Here is a 23,245-nt window from a genome sequence, read left to right as displayed (position 1 = left end):
GTTACACATTTTGAATGCAGAGCCTGTAAGTCAGTGGTTTCCTAACCATAAGCTAATTTACTACCACCTAATATTCTGAGACAGCCAGAAAAAACATTACTTAGAACAGTTCACCCTCACAGATAGATGTCACTGCAAGTCTATGGGGTGGCCCTATGGACCTTTCAATAAATGGTGTGGAAAACAGATACAGAACAAAATTAAAGATGAATTTCACACCAAGTATGTAACAGCTTGAAAATGTGTGTGGGGTTTGATTTATAATGTTGAGTAGGACAAGTCCATTCTTTATTTTTTAAGATTCGTTTCCTTCTTCTCTGAGAGAATACCAAATGGTGGGTGATACTGATGCAGGAGGGTCTGGAGGCCCTGAGGACCTTGGAATGGAAGGCCATGGCAGCTTCTGCTGAGGTTTTGGTAGTGGCATCCATGGCTGTGTTCAAAGCCAGGGCCAGGTCCAGAGCCAAGGTCATGGAACTCGTAGAGCCTGTCACCAGGCTTGGCCACCTGTTTAAGAGTATGAAGATCAAACCCTGTAGGAGATATATCTCTTCTCCTTGCCCATCAAGGAGTCCGAGATCTTTGATGTTATCCTGGGGACATCCCTCGATGAGACTTTGAAGGTCATGTCAGCACAGAAGCAGGCATAGAAGCAGGTTCAAGGCATTTGTTGCCATTGAAGAACACAATGGTCATGTCAGCCTGGGTGTGAAGTGCTCCAAGGAAATAGCCACCACCATCTGAGGGGCCATCATCCTTGCTAAGCTGTCCATTTTGCCCACATGGAGGTGCTATTGGGGAAACAAGATAGGCAAACCTCACACTGTGCCTTGCAAGGTGACCAGCTGATGTGTCTCTGTGCTATTGTGCCTCAATTCTTGCTCCTAGAAGCACTGGCATTGTCTTCACCGTGTCCCCAAGAAGTTGCTGATGATAGCTGGCATTGGTGGCTGCCACACTTCAGCCAGTGGGTGCACTGCTACCCTAGGCCACAAAGGGCACCTTCTATGCTATCCCCAAGACCTACAGCAATCTGATCCCCAACCTCTGGAAAAAGAATGTATTCACCAAGTCTCCCTATCAGGAAAGCATGGACCATCTTATGAAGACTCACACCAGAGTATTTGTGCAGAGGACCCAGGCTCCAGATGTGGCTACAAAATAGGATTTTACACAAGAAAACAAAGTGAATTAAGTCTGTTAAAAAAGATTTATTTATTTATTTATTTATTATTTATTTGAAAGGCAGAGAGAGAGGGAGAGAGAGAAGGAGAGACATAGAAGAAGTAAGATATTTTCCATCTACTGCTTCACTCCCCAAATGGCCACAATGGCTGGGGCTGGACCAGGCAAGCCAGGAGACAGGAGCTTCTTCTGGGTCTCCCACATGAGTGTAGGGTCCCAAGGACTTTGGGCCATCCTCCACTGCTTTCCCAGGCACATTAGTGGGGAGCTAGATTAGAATTGGAGCAGTCAGGACTTGAGTGGGATGTTGGCACTACAGGCTGTGGCTTAATTCACTATGCCACAACACCAGCAGTTGAAAAGTCCATTCTAACTGAAACTCAATATTCAGAAGCTATCTAAGCCCAAGTTGAGAAATCTGAATATATAAATATCCATATTCCTTATGACAAAATTAAAAAACACAAAACAATGTTAAAAGAAAAAAGTTACACCACAGAAAAGTTACCTTCCTAATAGCAAAAAATGACCAATCATATGAAAAAAAAATAATTGGCAAACATTTTGAAATATAAAAAATATTGAAAAAATTGGCAGGCCAGTACTGTAGCATAGCAGGTAAAGCCACCACCTGCAGTGCCAGCATCCCATATAGGTGCCTGCTTCTGATCCAGCTTCTGCTATGCCCTGGGAAAGCAATAGAAGATGGCCCAAGTTCTTGGGGCCCTGCACCTGCATGGGAGACCCATGGCTCCTGGCTTCAGATCAGTGCAGCTCTTGCCATTGTGGCCAATTGAGGAGTGAACCATCAGATGGAAGACCTCTCTCTCTCTCTCTTTTTCTCTGCCTCTTCTTCTCTGTGTAACTCTGACTTTATAAATAAATCTTAAGAAAAGAAAATATAGTTGGCAAAATAATTGGAAAATGTGCATAGTCCAGAAAGACACTATTTAAAGTATAAAAAAGGTGAATATAGAGGGACAAATAATTGAGAAACACAAATTAAAATTACAAGTGAACATATTGTTCCATGTAATATATTTGATAAATTCAAAAATTTTTTGACAGGCAAAGTTAGAGAGAGAGAGAGAGAAAGCTCTTCCTTCTGTTGGTTCACCCCCCGAATAGCTGCCATGGCTGGCACACTGCACCAATCTGAAGCCAAGGGCCAGGTGCCTCCTCCTGGTCTCCCATGCAGGTGCAGGGCCCAAGGACTTGGGCCATCCTCCACTGCCTTCCTGGGCCACAGCAGAGAGCTGGACTGGAAGAGGAGCAACCAAGACAGAACTGGAACCCCAACCAGGAATAGAACTCAGAGTGCCGGTGCTGCAGGCAGAGGATTAGACTAGTGAGCCACGGCGCCAACCCAAAATGTTTTTTAAATTGAGCTAAATCTGACTAGTTCTATTTTCATTTTACATAAATTATTCCTATTCAAGAAGGACCTGACATGCAGAGGAAAAAATCAAACTGGCAACTATTTAAATCAATAGTACAATGTAGAGAAAATTTTATAGCAGAAACAACTCAAAAGTATCATGTTCATGACAAAGTATTCAACAAGATGAACCCATGAAAGAAAAAAAAATATAAAATTCACAGTTTGTAGCACAACCATTTGGGAACTGGAGTGCATCACAATAAAAGGCAGATGCTGAACTGAGGGAACTGGCAGAAGAGAAAGTTATTCATTTTGTGCATTTTACCAGGGGACACTTTCCTATTTACACACAGATCAAGGGAGTCAAAGTTACAGCTTTAATTAGGGTGTTTTGGTAGAAATTTCAGGCTACAAAGACAACCAAAGAATGGGAGAAAAAAATAGGCCCTGGAATAGAGAAAATCAAAGAATTTAAGTCCCTAAATTTGGATATAAAACACTACAGTACACTATATGGGACACTTCAGATTAAAAAAAGCAATAAAAAAGCAGTCACTAGAAGCTGAAAGAAATAGAGTTACCTAGTGACCATTGTAAGGAATACACTTTAGAATTTATACCCAGCCAACTAACTGCCTTGTAAAATAGAAATAATTTTTCTGAAGAATATGAGTATCCACAATGCCTGCAACACATGGTTTACAATATTGATGATAGAAAACCTATCAGAAATGGATAGATTCCTGGACACATGCAACCTACCTAAATTGAACCAGGAAGACATTGAAAAACCTAAACAGACCCATAACTGAGACAGAAATTAAAACAGTAATAAAGGCCATCCCAACAAAGAAAAGCCCAGGACCAGATGGATTCACTGCTGAATTCTACCAGACATTTAAAGAAGAACTGACTCCAATTCTTCTCAAACTATGCAGAAAAATCAAAAAAGAAGGAGTCCTCCCAAATTCTTTCTATGAAGCCAGCATCACCTTAATTCCTAAGCCGGAAAAAGATGCAGCATTGAAAGAGAATTACAGACCAATATCCCTGATGAACATAGATGCAAAAATCCTCAATAAAATTCTCGCCAATAGAATACAACAACACATCAGAAAGATCATCCACCCAGACCAAGTGGGATTTATCCCTGGTATGCAGGGATGGTTCAATGTGCGCAAAACAATCAATGTGATACACCACATTAACAGACTGCAGAAGAAAAACCATATGATTATCTCAATAGACGCCGAGAAAGCATTTGATAAAATACAACACCCATTCATGATGAAAACTCTAAGCAAACTGGGTTTGGAAGGAACATTCCTCAGTACAATCAAAGCAATCTATGAAAAAACCACAGCCAACATCTTATTGAATGGGGAAAAGTTGGAAGCATTTCCACTGAGATCTGGTACCAGCCAGGGATGCCCACTCTCACCACTGCTAGTCAATATAGTTCTGGAAGTTCTAGCCAGAGCTATTAGGCAAGAAAAAGAAATTCAAGGGATACAAATTGGGAAGGAAGAACTCAAACTATCCCTCTTTGCAGATGATATGATTCTTTATTTAGGGGACCCAAACAACTCTACTAAGAGACTATTGGAACTCATAGAAGATTTTGGCAAAGTAGCAGGGTATAAAATCAATGCACAACAATCAACAGCCTTTGTATACACAGACAATGCCATGGCTGAGGAAGAACTGCTAAGATCAATCCCATTCACAATAGCTACAAAAACAATCAAATACCTTGGAATAAACTTAACCAAGGATGTTAAAGATCTCTACGATGAGAATTACAAAACCTTAAAGAAAGAAATAGAAGAGGATACCAAAAAATGGAAAAATCTTCCATGCTCATGGATTGAAAGAATGAATATCATCAAAATGTCCATTCTCCCAAAAGCAATTTATAGATTCAATGCAATACCAATCAAGATACCGAAGACCTTCTTCTCAGATCTGGAAAAAATGGTGCTGAAATTTATATGGAGACACAGGAGACCTCGAATAGCTAAAGCAATCTTGTACAACAAAAACAAAGCAGGAGGCATCACAATACCAGATTTCAGGACATACTACAGGGCAGTTGTAATCAAAACAGCATGGTACTGGTACAGAAACAGATGGATAGACCAATGGAACAGAATTGAAACACCAGAAATCAATTCAAACATCTACAGCCAACTCATATTTGATCAAGGATCCAAAACCAATCCCTGGAGCAAGGACAGTCTATTCAATAAATGGTGCTGGGAAAATTGGATTTCCACGTGCAGAAGCATGAAGCAAGACCCCTACATTACACCTTACACAAAAATCCACTCAACATGGATTAAAGACCTAAATCTATGACCTGACACCATCAAATTATTAAAGAGCATTGGAAAAACCCTGCAAGATATAGGTACCGGCAATGACTTCTTGGAAAACACCCCAGAAGCACAGGCAGTCAAAGCCAAAATTAACATTTGGGATTGCATCAAATTGAGAAGTTTCAGTACTGCAAAAGAAACAGTCAGGAAAGTGAAGAGACAACTGACAGAATGGGAAAATATATTTGCAAACTATGCAACTGATAAAGGGTTGATAACCAGAATTTACAAAGAAATGAAGAAACTCCACAAGATCAAAACAAACAACCCACTTAAGAGATGGGCCAAGGACCTCAACAGACATTTTTCAAAAGAGGAAATCCAAATGGCCAACAGACACATGAAAAAATGCTCAAGATCACTTGCCATCAGGGAAATGTAAATCAAAAAAAACACAATGAGGTTCCACCTCACCCCAGTTAGAATGGCTCACATTCAGAAATCTACCAACAATAGATGCTGGCGAGGATGTGGGGAAAAAGGGACACTAACCCACTGTTGGTGGGAATGCAAACTGGTTAAGCCACTATGGAAGTCAGTCTGGAGATTCTTCAGAAACCTGAATATAACCCTACCATTCAACCCAGTCATTCCACTTCTTGGAATTTACCCAAAGGAAATTAAATTGGCAAACAGAAAAGCAGTCTGCACATTAATGTTTATTGCAGCTCAATTCACAATAGCTAAGACCTGGAACCAACACAAATGCCCATCAATAGTAGACTGGATAAAGAAATTATGGGACATGTACTCTATAGAATACTATACAGCAGTCAAAAACAATGAAACCCAGTCATTTGCAACAAGATGGAGGAATTTGGAAAACATCATGCTGAGTGAAATAAGCCAGTCCTAAAGGGACAAATATCATATGTTCTCCCTGATTGGTGACAACTAACTGAGCACCAAAGGGGAAACTTGTTGAAGTGAAATGGACACTATGAGAAACAGTGACTTGATCAGCTCTTGTCCTGACGGTTGATGTACAATGTAATACTTTATCCATGTTAGTATTTTTTTGTTCTAGTACCATTGGTTGAACTCTGTAATTAACACACAATTATTCTTAGGTGTTTAAATTTTAACTGAAAAGTGATCCCTGTTAGGAATTTGGAAAACATTATGTTGAGTGAAATAAGCCAATCCCAAAGGGACAAATACCACTTGTTCTCCTTGATAGGTGACAACTAACTGAGCACCAAAAAGGAAACATGTTAAAGTGAAATGAACACTATGAGAAATGGTGATTTGATCAGCCCTCACCCTGACTGTTGATGAGCAGCTTAATATGTTATCCCTCTTAGTATTTTTTTGTTTGTTCTACTTAATACTTTTGGTTGAATACTGTAATCAATACACAATTCTTCTTAAGTGCTGAAACGTAACTGAAAAGTGATTTCTGTTAAATATAAGAGTGGGAATAAGAGAGGGAAGAGATGTGCAATTCGGGACATGCTCAAGCTGACTTCCCTCAAACGGTGGAGGTGGAGTTAGAAACATACCAGGGGATTCGAATTCAATCCCATCGAGGTGGCATGTATCAATGCCATCTCACTAGTCCCAGTGATCAATTTCTGTTCACAATTGATCGTAATGAAAGGACTAAGAGTCGAAGGGATCACAGAAACAAGACTAGTGTCTGCAAATACTAGCTGATAGAATCAAAAAGGGAGAGAATGATCCAACATGGGAAGTGAGATACACAGCAGACCCATAGAATGGCAAATGTCCTAACAGCACTCTGGCCTCAGAATCAGCCCTTAAGGCATGCAGATCCAGCTGAAAAGCCCATGAGAGTATTTCAGGCATGGAAAGCCAAGACACTCTGGGGGGAAAAAAAAAACCTAAATGAAAGATCTCCATGAGTGAGATGCCAGTGGAAAGAATGGGTCATCAAGGAAGGAGGTACCTTTCTCTGAAGGGAGGAGAGAACTTCCACTTTGACCATGGCCTTGTCTAAATATGATCAGAGTTGGTGAACTTAGGGGGCTTCTATAGCCTTGGCAGCTCATGACAAGAGCCTAGGGTGATTACTGATGCCATAAACAAGAGTGTCAATTTGTTAAGTCAACAACAGGAGTCACTGTGCACTTACTCCTCATGTAGGATCTTTGTCCTTAGTGTGCTGTACATTGAGATTTAATGCTATAACTAGTACTCAAACAGTATTTTTCACTTTATGTTTCTGTGTGGGAGCAAACTGTTGAAATCTTTACTTAATGTATGCTAAACTGATCTTCTGTATATAAAGAGAATCAAAAATGAATCTTGATGTGAATGGAAGGGGAGAGGGAGTGGATAAGGGGAGGGTTGCGGGTTGGAGGGACGTTATGGGGGGGAAGCCATTGTAATCCATATTCTGTACTTTGGAAATTTATATTCATTAAATAAAAGTTAAAAAAAAGAAGCAAATCTTTCTGCTTTAATAAATTATAATAATGTTAATGAAATTTGAAACTTCTTTGAAATGTAAAATGTTGACTTCCACTTAGATAAAATGAATTCTTCTTCTAATCTCTGTGGCTTTATATATCTCCTTACCTTTATTCTTTGGCTTGGTGATGACAGTGGTTCCTCAGCATTTCTAATTTCATTCTGAAGGCAGTGGTGGCTGTGGAACTTCTCCACAGAGCTCGAGTAGTGGCAAAATGGGAGTAAATGTTCATCGATGAGGTAAGCCCTGGGTGCCAAGCAGTGTGGGTCAGAGTCTCAAGGTGGAGTTTTTCCATGATCTTCTGGTGCCCACACTCAGCAGCAGCAAGATCTCAAATAAGTATTATAAAAGTAACAAATATAAAGACACAAATTAAATATAAAAATATGCAGAAAGACCATTAGAACAATAGTCCAAAGTAACCCACAACAGCTATATTCACTTCAGACTGAACTTAGAGGTCTCCCACATGGGTGCACCCTCTGCTGCTTTCCAAGTCACATTAGCAGGGAGCTGGATCAGAAATGGGGCAGCTGGGAATTGAACTGAGACCCATAAGGGATGTGAGTGCTGCTTAAATTACTGCAACATAGTGCCTGCCCCAGAATCTTTTTGGATGTCACTTCTAACACCAAAGTTTCCATGCTTCCTGAACACCAACCCAGTTCTCCAACACCTACTAATTATCAGACAGTTCAATTCTGATCCCATCTAGAGCTAGAAGAGAACTTAAAGATGCCAGACCCAAGCATGTTTGCTGTTTATGGTCTACTCTCTCCATTCTGAAGTTGTATAGTGAGCTCACAGTTATTGCCAGAAAGCGGTGTGTTATGAAGAATCAGAGCTACACCTATTACTCAGGAAATTATAAAGGCCTTAAAATCTCTGTGCTAGACAATAAGTAGAAAGCCAAATAATTTGTTTCTTATAACTACATTCTCAAATAAACTCTCAAATTCATAAACCCTTTCTCAGCCAGCAAAAGCTAACCTTCCCAGGCATCCTCAATGGGCAAAAACCCTACCTGAAAAAAACTACTCTGTGATACTATTTCTTTTTTTCTTTTTTTTTCTTTTTGACAGGCAGAGTGGACAGTGAGAGAGAAAGAGACAGAAAGAAAGGTCTTCCTTTACCGTTGGTTCACCCTCCAATGGCTGCTGTGGCTGGTGCACTGCGCTGATCCAAGGTCGGGAGCCAGGTGCCCCTCCTGGTCTCCCATGTGGGTGCAGGGCCCAAGCACTTGGGCCATCCTCCACTGCATTCCTGGGCCACAGCAGAGAGCTGGCCTGGAAGAGGGGCAACCGGGACAGAATCTGGTGCCCCGACCAGGACCAGAACCCGGTGTGCCGGTGCCGCAAGGTGGAGGATTATCCTATTGAGCCACAGTGCCAGCCTCTGTGATACTATTTAATAAACAAACATATGGGTTTTAGGATTTCCTAAAGGTGTGGAAAGACAGAATCAATTAAAAGGTCTATTCAGTGAGGTAATAAATGAAAACATCCTTAATTTGGAAAAAAGGGGACAATCAAGTACAGGAAGCACATAGAGCTCTTAATGGACATGACCAGAAAAGATCTTCAGCATGACATATGGTGGTCAAACTTTCAACAGGAAAATATAAAAAAAGGATTTCAAAATGTACCTGAGAGAAATGCCATATTGCCTTCAGAGGATCTCCAATTAGATGGACAGTTGATTTCAAATCAGAAACCGTATAGGCTAGGAAAGAATGGAGAGTCATAGTCTAAGTCTTATAAGAAAAAAAACTATCAACTCAGAATATTATACCGTGCAAAGCTCTCATTTATGAGTGAAGGTGAAATAAAGACCTTTCATAACAAACAGAATTTGAAAGAAGTTGTCACCACTCATCCAGATTTATAAATGATGCTTTAAAAGGATGTGCTACACAGAGAAACAGAAAGGTAGTCATCATTATGAAAGCATGTAAAGGCAGAAAATCTAGTAAAAGTACAAAGGAACTCCAAACCAAACAATAGGAATAGTTATGGGAAAATGGCAGGGCAAACTCCTTACTTATCAATAATAATTCTCCAATTAAAAGGTACAAACTGGCTGAATGGATTAAAAAATTAAATTCCTCTATTTGCTGCCTGTAAGAAACACACATGACCAACAACGATACAAACAGACTAAAAGTGAAAGGATGGAAAAAGGTATTACATGCTAATGGAAAGCAAAAATTATCAGGAGTAGCACAAAAACTGTAAAAAGGCAAAGAATAGCATTATGTTATTATTAAAGGATCAATTCAATACGAAGATATGACTACAATAAATGTACATGTCCCAATACCAGTGCGTCTGGCTTTCTAAAAGCAATGTTAATGGATCTAAAGGGAGACACAGACTCTAATACAATAATGAGACACTTCAACACACTACTTTCATCAATGGACAAATCAACTAGGCAAAAAAAAAAAAAACAAATAAACAACAGAACAAATTTACACCATGGACCAAATGGACCTGTTATCTACAGAACATGTCGTCCCCAAACTGAAGAATACACATTCTTTTCATCAGTGAATGGAACTTTCTCTAGGATATATCATATCCTAGGCCATAAAGCAGGTCTCAATAAACAAAAAAATGCCTGCAAACACATGGAGGCTGAACAACATGTTCCTAAATGAACAGTAGGTCATGGAAAATCATAAAAGAATTCAAAAAATTCTGGAAAACAAATGAAGATGACAATATAACATATCAAAAATTATGGGATACTTAAAAAGTAGTGTTGAGGGAAGTTTATAGCAATCAGTGCTTACATCAACAAGTTGGCAAGGCAAAAATTAAATGATCTAACAATACATCTCAAGGATCTAGAGAAACAAGAACAAACCAAACCCCAAATCAGTAGGAGGACCAGAAGAAGAAAAAAATGGAGGATTAGGGAGTGGCATGCTTCAAAGGCTAGGGAGAAACAGTAAGGAGAATAGTCTAGGAGGTACACCCTTGGTGAAGAATTGGAGAGAAAAACACCCAGGAAGCCCCATGGGAGGAGGGGAAATGGCCTGAACCTTCATAGTGAGTGCTGACATGCAGCCAGAGAGGGCGGAGAGCCAAAGCTATGGAAAGCCAGAGCTGGCAGCATTCTTGAGATGGAGGGAGGATAGACTGTACCAACCCATGAGGTTAGAGCAGAGAGAGAATATGGTGTGTGTCCAGACTGGAGTCCAGGGTGCTGGTAGTTGCAGGCAGTTGTCAGTGGTCCCAGTGGAAGTGTAGAGGGTTGTCCAATTCCAATCAATCACTCCAAAACAGAAACTGTGATCCAGCTGAGAGAGGGCAGGTGCTATTTTAAAACAGGGCAAAACTACAGAAGCCTGCAGGTGTGCACATAACAGCTCACTGATATAGGACACTTGAAGTTAGTGCTGGCAGCAGTGGCAGGCAGGCATTCAGCCAGTGACTCTAGGGTGTGTGTGATCCAGAACTTCAAACAGTGGGCATGGCCCACAGCCCCCACTGACTCAGAGCTTGGCTGGGGGGCAGCTGCCTGTGCCAGCAGTGTCCTCTGGACTCAACAACTATGGGAGACTTGAGTGCTGAGACCATGGGGACTCAGTGGCTACAAGTAAAGGTGTAGGGCATAGCTGGGTATTGATTTCCCCCATGCTCCTGGAACTTAGGTGTTACCCTGGAAACTTGCCCCACCCTAAAGCATTGGCCAGAGCCCCTTGGCCACACTCACCATATACCTCCTGTTAGTCACTGGAAGGGCAGGCATTCCAAGAAGCCACAGAAGCATATCCCAAAGACAAAAACAAACAAAAGGAAAAATTAAAAATCAACTCCACAAATGCTGAAAAATAAGAACCAAAATGCAAGAAACTAGAATAAGGAAGTCACCATGACCCTTCCAGAGGAACACAACATTTCAACATTAGAATGCTAAAGTAGAGATCAAGGAAATGCCAGAAATGCAATTTAGAAAATTAATCATAGGATGAGTCACTCAAAAAAAAATCAGAAGCAAATCCACAAAAGAAAATGATACATGACATGAATGAAAATTTTTTCCTAAGAAATTGAGAACTTAAAGAGAAATCAAAATGAAATTTTAGAAATGAAAATTTAAATGATCAAATAAAAAAGTGGTGGAAAGTCTTAACAGCAAACTTGATGAGGCAGAAGAAAGAATATCTGAACTAGAAGACAAACTTTCAGAAATCTTACAATCAGGCAATAAATAAATAAATAAATAAAACAAAAAAGAAATTAGAAAACCTAAAAACAGTGTTGGAGATTTATGAGATACTCTCAAATGACCCAACATGTGCATCTTAGGAGTTCCTGAGCGAGTGGAAAGAGAGAAGGGAATAGAAAACCTATCTAGTGAAATAATTACAGAAAACTTCCCCAATTCGGAGAAAGAAAGAGATGTTCAAATAGAGGAAGCACATAGAACTCCTAACAGACAGGACCAGAAAAGATCTTCCCTACCACACATTGTAGTCAAACTTTCTACAGTGAAACATAAAGAAAAGATTCTAAAATGTGCACAAGAGAAACATCAGATTACTCTCAGAGGCTCACCAATTAGACTCACAGCTGACTTCTCATCAGAAACCCTACAGGTTAAAAGGGAATGGTGAGATAGAGTCCAAATCTTAAAAGAAAAAAACTGTCAACCCAGAATATTATACCCTGAAAAGTTTGCATTTATGAATGAAGGTGAAATGAAGATCTTCCATAACAAACAGAAACTGCAAGAATTTGGCAACACTTGTCCAGCCTACAAAAGATGCTTAAGGATATGCTACACACAGAAACACAGAAAGATAGCTAGCATTATGAAAGGATGAGAAGGCAGAAATCCAAAGTCAACAATAGGAATATTTATGGAAAATGGCAGAACCAAGTTATCATTTACCAACAGTCACTTTGAATGTAAATAGCCTCAGTTCTTCAGTTAAAATATACAAACTGGCTGAATGACTGTAAAACAAGAGCCATCTATTTTCTACTTAACAAGAAAAACATCTCATCAACAAAGATACAAGCAGATTGAAACTGAAATGATGGAAAAAGATAATCGATAGTAACAGAAACCAAAAAACAGCTCGTGTTGCCATCCTAAAATCAGAGAAAATAGACTTTAACATAAAAACTGTTAAAACAGATTAAGAAAGGCACTATGTAATAATTAAGGGATCAAACCAAGAAGAAGATGTGACTACAATAAATGTATATACACCCATTACAGGGCACCTGGCTACTTAAAAAATGTTAATAGACCTAAAGGTAGACAGACTTCAATACAATAGTAATGGGAGATTTCAATACCCCACTTTTAGCAACGGACATATAATGCAGACAGAAAATTAGCAGGGAACAATAAAGTTAATTGACACTATAGAATACATATTCTTCTCATCAGTGCATGGAACTTTCTTTAGGATAGATAATATGCTAGGCCACAAAGCAAGTCTCAGCAAATTAAAAAAAAAATTATTCCATGCATCTTTGACCACAATGGAATAAAACTAGAAATCAATAACTCAAGAATCTCTAGAACATATATAAACACATGGAGACTGAACCACAAGCTCTTGAATGAACAGTAGGTCATTGAAGAAATAAAAAAATTTCTGGAAACAAATGAAGGTGATAATACATCATATCAAAACCTATGGGATACAGCAAAAGCAGTGTTAAGAGGGAAGTTCATAGCAATTGGTGCCACCAGGAAAAACTGAAAAGGTACCAAATAAATGAGCTATCCATGCATCTCAAGGACCTAGAATATCAACAACAAACCAAACCCAAAACAAGTAGGAGGAAAGAAATAGTTAAAATTAGAAAAGAAACAAAATTGAAACAAAAAATACAAAAAAAATCAGTGAAATAAAAAGGTGTTTTTTTAAAAAGATTAAAAAAAATGATACACCATTGGCACAACTAACCAAAAAAAAAAAAAAAAAAAAAAAAAAAAAGAGACCCAAACCAATAAAATCAGAGATGGAAAAGGAAATATAACAGCAGATATCATAGAAATAAAAAGAATCATCAGAAACTATTAAAAGAGCAGTATGCCAACAAACCAGGTAACTTAGAAGAAATGGATATATTCCTAGAAATATATAATTTACCAAAGTTGAGTCATGAAAATATAGAAAACCTAAATAGACCAATAACCAAGATGGAAATTGAATAAGTAATAAAGACCCTCCCAACAAAGAAAAGCCTAGGACCAGACAGCTTCATTGCTGAATTCTAGCAGATATTTTAAAAAGAACTAATTCCAACAAATAGGAGGGAACCATCCCAAACTCCTTCTATGAAGCATACATCATCTTAATGCCTAAACCTGGAAAAGATGCAACAGAAAAAGAACTATAGATCAATATCCCTAATGAACATAGACACAAAAATCCTCAACAAAATAGCTGATTGAATCCAACAAAACATCAGAAAAATCATCCATCATGACCAAGTGAGATTTATCCCAGTATTCAGTGATGGTTCAACATTCACAAATCAATTAATGTGATACACCACATTAGAAAACTGAAGAAGAAAAATCATATGATTATCTCAATAGATGCAGAAAAAGCATTTGAAGCATTTGATAAAATACAATATTCTTTCATGATGAAAACCCTAAGCAAAATGGATGTAGAAGGGACATTCCTCAACACAATCAAGGCAATATATGACAAACCCATGGCCAGTATCCTATTGAAAAGGTAAAAGCTGGCAGAATTCCTCCTAAGATCTGGAACCAGACAAGAATGCCCACTCTCACCATTGTTATTTAATCTAGTCCTGAAGGTTTAGCTCTAGCTAAAACCTTAGGCAAGCCAAAGAAATCACAGAGATACAGATCAGAAAAGAGGAAGTCAAACTATTCTTATTTGCAGATGACATGATCCTATATATAGGAGATGCAAAAGACTCCACTGAGAGACTACTGAAACTCATAAAAGAGTTTGGTAAAGTGGCAGGATATAAAATCAACAGAAAAATCTATAGCCTTTATATACACAGACAATGTCATGACTGAGGAAGAACTTTTAAGATCAGTAGCATTCACTATTTGTTAAACTCTTTACTTAGTGTAGGGTTAATCTTATGAGTATAAAGTAAAATGAAAATATATCTTTATAAAAATTAAGACTGCAAAAGGAGAGAGAGGAGGAGGGAGGGTGGGATGAAAAGTATAAATATGTTCCTAAGTCAGTATATATGAAATACATGAAATTTGTATACCTTAAATAATTTTTTTTTAAATCAGCAGTGAAGCCATTTGGTTCTAGGCTTTTCCTTGTTAAAAGGTCTTTATTACTGATTCAATCTCCATCTTGGTTATTGGCCTATTTAGGTTTTCTATGTCTTTGGGAGTCAATTTTGGCAGATTGTATGTGTCCATAAAACATTCCATTTCTTCTAGGATTTTCCAATTTATTGATGTATAGCTATTTGTAGTAGCTCTTCATGATTTTTTTTAAAGATTTATTTATTTATTTATTTGAAAGGCAGAGTTGCAGAGTCAGAGAGAGAGAGAGAGAGAGAGAGAGAAGGTCCTGGCTGCTCTACTTCCAATCCAGCTCCCTAGTGATGAACCTGAGTAAACAGCAGAGGATGTCAAGTCCTTAGGCCCCTGTCCCACCATGAGACCTCAATGAACTCCAGACTCATGACTTCAGATTAGCCCAGCTATGGCAGTTGCTGGCCACTTGGGGAGTGAACCAGTGGATGGATGATATATGACTGAATGAACAGATACTAACATGTCTCCCAGGAATGAGAATGTTCTTGTGAGAGGAGAATCTTAATGTCCCTATGGGTTAGCTCTTCAGATCAAGGATATACCACAGCTACTTCTCAGGCTTAGGGCATAAGCTACTACCTTGCTTTCTTCCAGAAAGAATGAGCTAGGATTAAACTGCACAGTCCTAGGGACTGAGCCACTGGGAGCATCTTAGATCACCACTCACACAGTTTTGAAACTTAGGACAAGGAAAAGAGTGAAGGGAGCTTTGAGGAGACACCACCTTGTAAACTTTACAAGGGAACAAGCCAACAATTCATGATGAGATATCTGCATTTATGGTAGCTAAAAGGACATGTGCAAATATTTTTTAAAATTTTACTCATTTGAAATGTAGAAAAATAGACAGAAAAAGAAAGATTTTTTTTCCTCCTTCATCGATTCACTTCTCAAATGCATGCAACAATGATGACCAGGCTGAAGCCAGAAGCCAGAAACTGAATTTGGGTCTCCCATATGGGTGATAGAGACCCAAGTATTTAGGCCATCATCCACTGCTTACAAGAGTGTGTAATAGCAGCAAAGTGGATTGGAAGGAAGGCTGATACTCTGATATGGAATATGGACATCTGAAGTGACATCTTAACACCTGTTGTAGAATCAAAATCAAAATGGAGTGAGTGTGGCTAAGATATGATTTCAGATCTCTTGCTTCTGTACATATTAGCTTTGCTTGATAATGGCTAATGGTGTATCTTGTAAAACTATGTGGGCCAAAATTCCAAGGAAATAAGTTGAGAGAAATGTGTCCTGCACTGTTATCTTACAACCATATTTTATAGTTGTTATTGTTCCTGGGTTTGTTATTGTTAACTGTTATCTTACAACCATATTCTGTTTTTTTTTTTTTATTGTTCACTGCATACCAGGGGTTTGAAATTGTGAGCCTTAGTGGAAGAATGACTGTAAAAAACTGTGTAACTCGCTGTTGGGGACCACACTCTGGTAAGGAGTGATGGTCCCAATCAGATGCCTTGCCCCTCATTTTCAATTAAATTCACATATGACTGTCACTTGTTTTTGTAACATTCTATTTTAGCTGACGAATGGATGCAACACTGCTCTAAACATCCACCAAAGCAGAGTTTTTACATGAGAATGATAAATAGATTTTCTCCACTGTCTTCTTATGTGAAATGTTCACAAATAGAAAACAAACCATTTTTTATTCCTGGGGGAAAATGCTGATTGTTCTTTGGAAAAATGCTGAAATACTGAAGCTGAATGAAAGGTATCATGGCAGAAAATATTTAATAGTGTTGGGAACTTCAGAGGGGAAGGTGCCATTTGACAATGTGGGGCTAAATGCAGATATTTAGGATTTATTTCCACATATAATGGTTTGTCCCCTTTGAAACTTATGGGGAAATTTAATCCAAATTATGATAGTAAGAGATGAGATCATGTGGAACCTGAGAGGAGGTGATTAGGATCAATTCTTTCATGTGATTAATGGGTTGTAGGTTTATCTCCAGGGGTCTGTTTCCTCAGTCACTTTACATTAGCCTCTCCTATACTCAGCTTTATTGGTCCACATGGTTCTTGTGCTAGGCCTTTGCCAATAAGAAGGCCAGCACCAGATGTTGCCCCCAAACCTGGGACCTAATCCTTGAGCCAAATAAAACCATTTCTTTGTATACCCAGTCTGATACTGTGTTACTAACAAGAGAATACAGATTAAGGTCCCAAGGAAGAGCCATGCTGAGAGGTCAGGGTCATGGACTAGAAATCTTGTTTCCCAACTCAGGGGGACCAGATCACCCCTGGTATGAGAGGAAGGTTTAAGGATCCTACAGATAACAGCAGATCCCCCCAGTGAATCGCATATCTGCAGGCATATTCCCTCTGAGGACCTCTCATCCTACCACACTATTTAGGGAGACGTGCGGCTATCCAGAAGGCCTCCAGCGCTGACCAGAAGTTTCTGTGTGCAGGAACAGGACAGAATGCCCAGGGGCCCAGCTACCTGCTCAATTCGAGCAAACTGGCCCAACACACTCACCATTTCCTTGCTTCCGTGATATTCAGGCGCCCTCTTGAGGGGTCTGGTGATGACCGAAATTTGCAGAGCAACGGAGCCAGCTAAGGCCTCTCTTGGAAGCAGATCCGGGGAGTTGAGTACAGCGGTGCCAAAAAATAATATCGCACGTGGTTCCCCAATGACGCCCCTGGGCGCCTTGATTGAACAATTTGCCCAACCGGCAAGAATGCACGAAGTCAGAAAAGGTGTAGCCAATCAGAATCCCGTTAAGGTTCCTTGCGACTATTTCTGGAGAGGGGAGAAGCTTGGACTTAAGCTGCCTCCTTCTCTCAGATGGCAACTCTTCTGGCGGTAGGAGGCACTTTCCCCTCTCGATGGTCCCACCTCCTTGGATCCCCCCTCTTTCTCCCTCCCTCCAGTGATCACAATCCTACTGAGATCTCGTGATCCTGCGCTTGCAGTAACCTGCTTCACATGAGCTACAATTTACAAAATGTTGGCTGGACTGTGGGCCTTTCTTTTTCTTTGTATTCATAGCTTATTTTATGAGGTTGTTTGACAATTTTTTATATTGATTTTAAGACTAAAAACGTTATGTAGGTTAGTTTTTTGTTTCATTTCTCTTATAAGCATTTGATTTCTAGTCTGTGTTTTGTCCTTTAAAAAGTTTTCCATTTGTTTCTTGCTGGTACATAGTAACCCAGTTGATTTTTATGTATTTATTTTATACCTAGTAAGCTTAATTCTCTTATTAGTTTTATTTACCTAGGGATTATGTTGTATTTTCTCTGTATACAATAGTATCATCCAATATATTAACAATTTTGTTGCTTAAAAGTTTATCAAAAATTTATACCTAATATTTCCTTTTTTGTTGTTTTATTTACCTGATTATACTTCCAAGATGAAGTTGGAAAGAAACAATGAGAAGAGATAGACTTATCTAGATCTGTTCCCAGGAAAAAAGCTTGCAATGTTCTGTAGTAATTATGCTGCCTTAGGTTCATTTTATACAATCTTAGTCGGAATGTGGAAGTTGCTATTTTAATATTCTATTAGTTGTTGTGTGTTTATGGCCCAATGATGAATTTTATTACATGTTTTTTAACATTTACTCTAAATGATCACATTATTCTCTTGTATTTTTCACCCATGTGAATGTTTACTCTATTTGTTCTGGTCTGTTAACCTCCTTTGAACATTTTAGTATATTCTGTTCATTATTAATTTATTATCATTTCATATTTTTGCAGAACAACCCCCCAAACCAGTTGGAAGTGTTGTTTTAGGACCCCAAACATGGCCTACTTGTCCAACATGCCGAAAGCCAATTACTGACATCAATGTAGAAGGAAAAAGGTGTTTATTTTAAAGACAGAGCAAGAATCCATGCAGCTATTGCTTAATTCCTAGACTCCCCAAGGAGTAAGGGTTGAAGGTTTTTATAAATGAAAGCTAGGGCTGACAGGTGGAGGTTTATCTTGTGCGCAAGGCCCTGGTGTTTCAGTGGTACTCATGACCTTCCTTTGATTGGTGGCATGGTGCACTTTAGGGAATTTTTTTTACAATGGCCCAGTGGGCTTCAGTTAGTCTGGGGGACTACATATAAGTGGTGGTTGTCTTTTACCCAGACCTGGAATTTCCATGCTGAACCCGGAATCCCCCTAAACAAACCCATCCAGGGAATATTGACCAGCAGGATTTGATCTACTACAGGAGCAAGTGCCTCCTTGTACTGTGGGAGAAGGGCATTTAATTTTAATCATATCCTTTGCCTTTTACATTAAAAGCATTCTAGGTGCAAGCACATAGGTGATGAATGATGTAATAAAGTATATTTAAAAGGTAAGAAAGCAAGCACAAACATGAGTGGGCATAATTGAAGAGTAGAGTTGGTCAGAGAGAGAATGAGTAGGGGAAAGGAAATACAGAGATGGCACCTCATCACCTCCATTAGTCTTGATCTCCAATGGAAGACAGCATAAGCACCTCCCGGCACCTCCTTTTATGAGATAATGTGGTCACTTGTGAGGTATATGGCAGCTCCATAAAATTCCAAGTGGAGCTCAATATACATATTTACATGACTTTCCCTTAGGTCCCAGATGAAAAGAAGGTTTCCTGGGAAAGGAGGTGTTCTGCCAAATATTGTAGAATTACATGGGGCAGGGCTTTATGGTTTTTGACCTCCAGCTCACTTAGCTACCTTATCCCATATCACACGAGCCTGATGATTTGTCAGTACAGCTGTATCACTTCTTCAATTCAGTGAATTTCTTTTGCTAAAGGACAAGCAAGGACCTTGGTCTAGGGAAACAAATGAAATGATGGGTCCTGCCTTTACATTATAGGGGTTCAGTCACAATATGTAATTTAATATAATAATACTTTGTTTAAAATATTTGTATCTCTTATATAGAGAGATGGTCCTTAAGTTCATTTTTATTTCATGTCCTTGTCTGACTATGTCATCAATGTAATGCTGATTCACACCAAAACTATTTCCTGTTTGGTTCCACTTTGGATGAATCTGCAAAATTTAGAAATTTTTTTCTTCCTTAAAAGTTATCTCACTGTCCACTCTGCCTGTCAAAAAAAAAAAAAAAAATGGGGGCTGTTCCATAAATCTGGGACTGAAATTTTGTTTGTAGAAATGGTTTGTTGTCTCTTTTCATTTGTAAAATATTGATTCACCCTGTTTAGTTCATAAGACATTTTCCTATTTATGTTACATTCACATTTTAATATTCTGAGTTCAAAAATTTGGTGGACTTTTGTGGTGCAATGAGAAGGCTACGCCAAGATGGCTGCTGGCAATGGAAACTGCCTGGCAACAGGCTGTGATTGGATGACTTTGGAAACCACATGGCAATGGAGCCTGCCTGACAACAGGCTATGATTGTATGGCTTTGGAAACTGCCTGCCAACAGGCTGTTATTGGTTAGGGCATAGACAGCCCCTTGACCAGATTGGCTGCCTTGGCTATTTAAGCTGCTGTACCAACTGAAATAAATGTCTGTGGGCTGCTTGCCTCAGGCTGACTCCCGGGGTCTGTGTGGTGGCTCCATGCCTCCTGCTCTCACAACACTCCTCCTCTCAGAATGCATCAACCTCAAAATCTGGTGCCCAATGTGACTGAGAGAGAAATAGGCTGTCAAACTCGACAAGGTCCCCCCTTGATTTTGGCAAGTAGGCCCCTCGGTGTTTTGTGTGCTGTTTGGTTCTGCAAGGGTGAGCACAGAACCCCCTCCTATGCCCCTTTCCTTCTCTTTGTCCTCCGTCTAAGTGCCCCAGGTAGGCACACATCACCCAGAAGTGTAACGCTGCTTCTCAGCTCCTCCTTTTACTTTCAGGTTGCCTGTCAAATTCACATAAGGGGCTGATCATCCCAGAATTCAGAACCAAGTCATCTTCCCTCACTTGACAGAGGTGACACTCCAGAGACACCATGTGGGCATACGGCCTTGACCTAATGAATCAAGGAAGTCCCCACTAAGCACAGGACATATGTACAATCTGATACACCACAGTCTGTCCGTCTAAGGCAGAGAACCCCTGCAGAATGCCATCAGCCACTGAGGTGCTAGCAATTTGTTTTGTTATGGCAGCAGTGCTGTGCATGTCTTTCCTTTGGCTAGAATTGGTGTGGCGCACTGCTCTTAAGTGTTCAAACATGGGAAAGATACCCCCCTCTCAGAAGCACACACATATTACCAAACACAATGAATCTGTGAGTAAAAAGAGCCTGTCACTCCAGGCCTCTGCCTCACAGGCAACAGTTGATGATTTAGGGAGAGAGAGTTCCCACAGTGAAAATGACATGGCAGCAGACAACGCAACAATACCTAGTCAGCCACCCCCAAATACTCATGGAATGAACTTAGACAACCTCGAGGCAATAACCCATGCAAGGTCATCCCATCCTCACCCAGTGAGGACCCCCACACTTGTGGTAGTCCTCAGGCACCTCAGGCTCTCAGGGCAGCCCCATCCATATGTTTGCCATTAATGTAGGAGCGGACACAGAATTCAGGACTGGATGACCTTACTATGCTAAAAAATAAATGATCTTGGCCAGCACCACAGCTCACTTGGCTAATCCTCCACCTGCAGTGCTGGCACTCTGGGTTCTAGTCCCAGTTGGGATGCCAGTTCTGTCCCAGTTGCTCCTCTTCCAGTCCAGCTCTCTGCTGTTGCCCGGGAAGGCAGTGGAGGATGGCCCAAGTGCTTGGGCCCTGCACCCACATGGGAGACCAGGGGGAAGTACCTGGCTCCTGGCTTTGGATCGGTGCAGCACACTGGCCGTAGCGGCCATTTGGGGGGGTGAACCAATGGAAGGAAGACCTTTCTCTCTGTCTCTCTCTCTCTCTCACTAACTCTGCCTGTCAAAAATAAATAAATAAATAAATAAATAATTTTTTAAATGACCTTACTATGCTAAAAAAGGCTTCTCAAGAGTCAGGCCCTGACACTCCCTACTTTGAACAGGTGCTCACACAATGGGCAGTGAATCTTCAAACTCATTTTGAGTGGATTACACTGCTCAAAGCATATCTGTCAAGACCACAGTTCTTACAGTCGAAAGCCTCCTATGAGGAAGAGGATGAAACCGTGGTGAAGAATAATGCTGCCTATGGAATTGCAGTAACCTTTGATATGCTTAGAGGCCGCGGCACCTACATATATTCTCATGAACAGGCCCTCATTGAAGTAGTTGCCTATTTTGACCAGGTCAGAGATTTGGCACTTAGAGCCTTAAAAAATATAAATCCTCCTAAATATAGTCAGCTCTTTAGAAACCTAGTTCAAGGCCCAGGTGAATGGTTCCCCTATTTCCTTTCCAGAGTATTGGAAGCAGTAGAGAAAAGATTACTGCTTGGACCCAATCAAGAAAATCTGGTCAAACAATTAGCTTGGGAAGGTGCTACTAGAGGCAAAAGCTGCAATTGCCCCAATCTGTAAAGAAGACCTTTCTAAATGGATAGTAGCTACAAAGGAGGTAAACCCTGCTGATACACCATACAAGCCATACAAGCCCTAACTGCAGCCATTAACAAACTGAACACAAGGAAGTCTAATGACCCTCCAGTTTATTGGGGATGTCAGGAAACAGGACACCTATGGCAAAACTGCCCAAACACTGACAGATGGGGCAAGCCCAAAATGCTGTGTCCCAGATGTAAAAAAGGCTTTCATTGGGCAAAAGATTGCAAGACCAAGCCTTTAAACACTCCCAGCGGGGCGGCCCTCAAACCAGCAAGTAAGATATTGACCATTAACTGGTCAATATCTTCAATATGAGGCCAAAATGGACCCTATACTTAGATGACATTGCCTTTGTGGGTTTAATTGATATGGAGGCAGATGCCACTATCTTAAAAGCTAGGGATGCAAGAAAAATGCAACATTGGAAGACAGCACCTGGGCCTGACCTCCAAGGTGTTGGAGGATTAAAATTGGCTGATCATGTCATCATGCCTATAATGTGGTGAAATGACAGCAGAGATACAGGAACCCATCCAGGGGCCATTCCTAATGGATAGCACATAGTTACCATTGATATCAAAGATTTCTTCTTTTCCATTCCCATCATGGAGGAGGATAAGGCCTACTTTGCCTTTACAGTATGGGAGCCCAGTTTCAAGCTCCCTGCAAAAAGATTTCTCCCACAAGGCATGAAAAATTGCCCTGCCATTTACCAAAGATACATTTCTCATGCGACCAGCACACTTAAAGGTCAGTGCTTGGCCATACATTATGTGGATAATATCTTACTTGCTTACAAGAATGCAGCAACTCTGAAGGCCTGTCTAATAGAGACAGTAAGAAATTTACAATTCTGGGGCCAGTGCAGTGGTGCACTAGGTTAATCCTCCACCTGTGGCACCAGCATCCCATATGGGCACTGAGTTCTAGTCCCAGTTGCTCCTCTTCCTGTCCAGCTCTCTGCTGTGGCCCAAGAAGGCAGTGGAGGATGGCCCAAGTGCTTGGGCCCCTGCACCCACATGGGAGACTGGGAAGAAGCTCTTGGCTCCTGGTTTTGGATCAGCATAGCTCCAGCCATTGCAGCCATCTGGGGGGTG

General features: G+C 40.2%; 1 pseudogene; it reads left to right on the top strand.

The window, feature by feature from the left end:
* The first annotated feature begins 348 nt into the window (after positions 1-348).
* The window catches only part of LOC149120015 (inducible T-cell costimulator pseudogene), a 60,588-nt pseudogene continuing 37,691 nt past the window's right edge, over positions 349-23,245 (top strand).

Source organism: Oryctolagus cuniculus, chromosome 20, assembly GCF_051225735.1.
Source record: "Oryctolagus cuniculus isolate XC-2025 breed Fujian yellow rabbit chromosome 20, ASM5122573v1, whole genome shotgun sequence".
Taxonomy (NCBI): domain Eukaryota; kingdom Metazoa; phylum Chordata; class Mammalia; order Lagomorpha; family Leporidae; genus Oryctolagus; species Oryctolagus cuniculus.
Note: the sequence above shows the minus strand (reverse complement) of the source record. Positions and strands in the feature narration are given on the sequence as shown.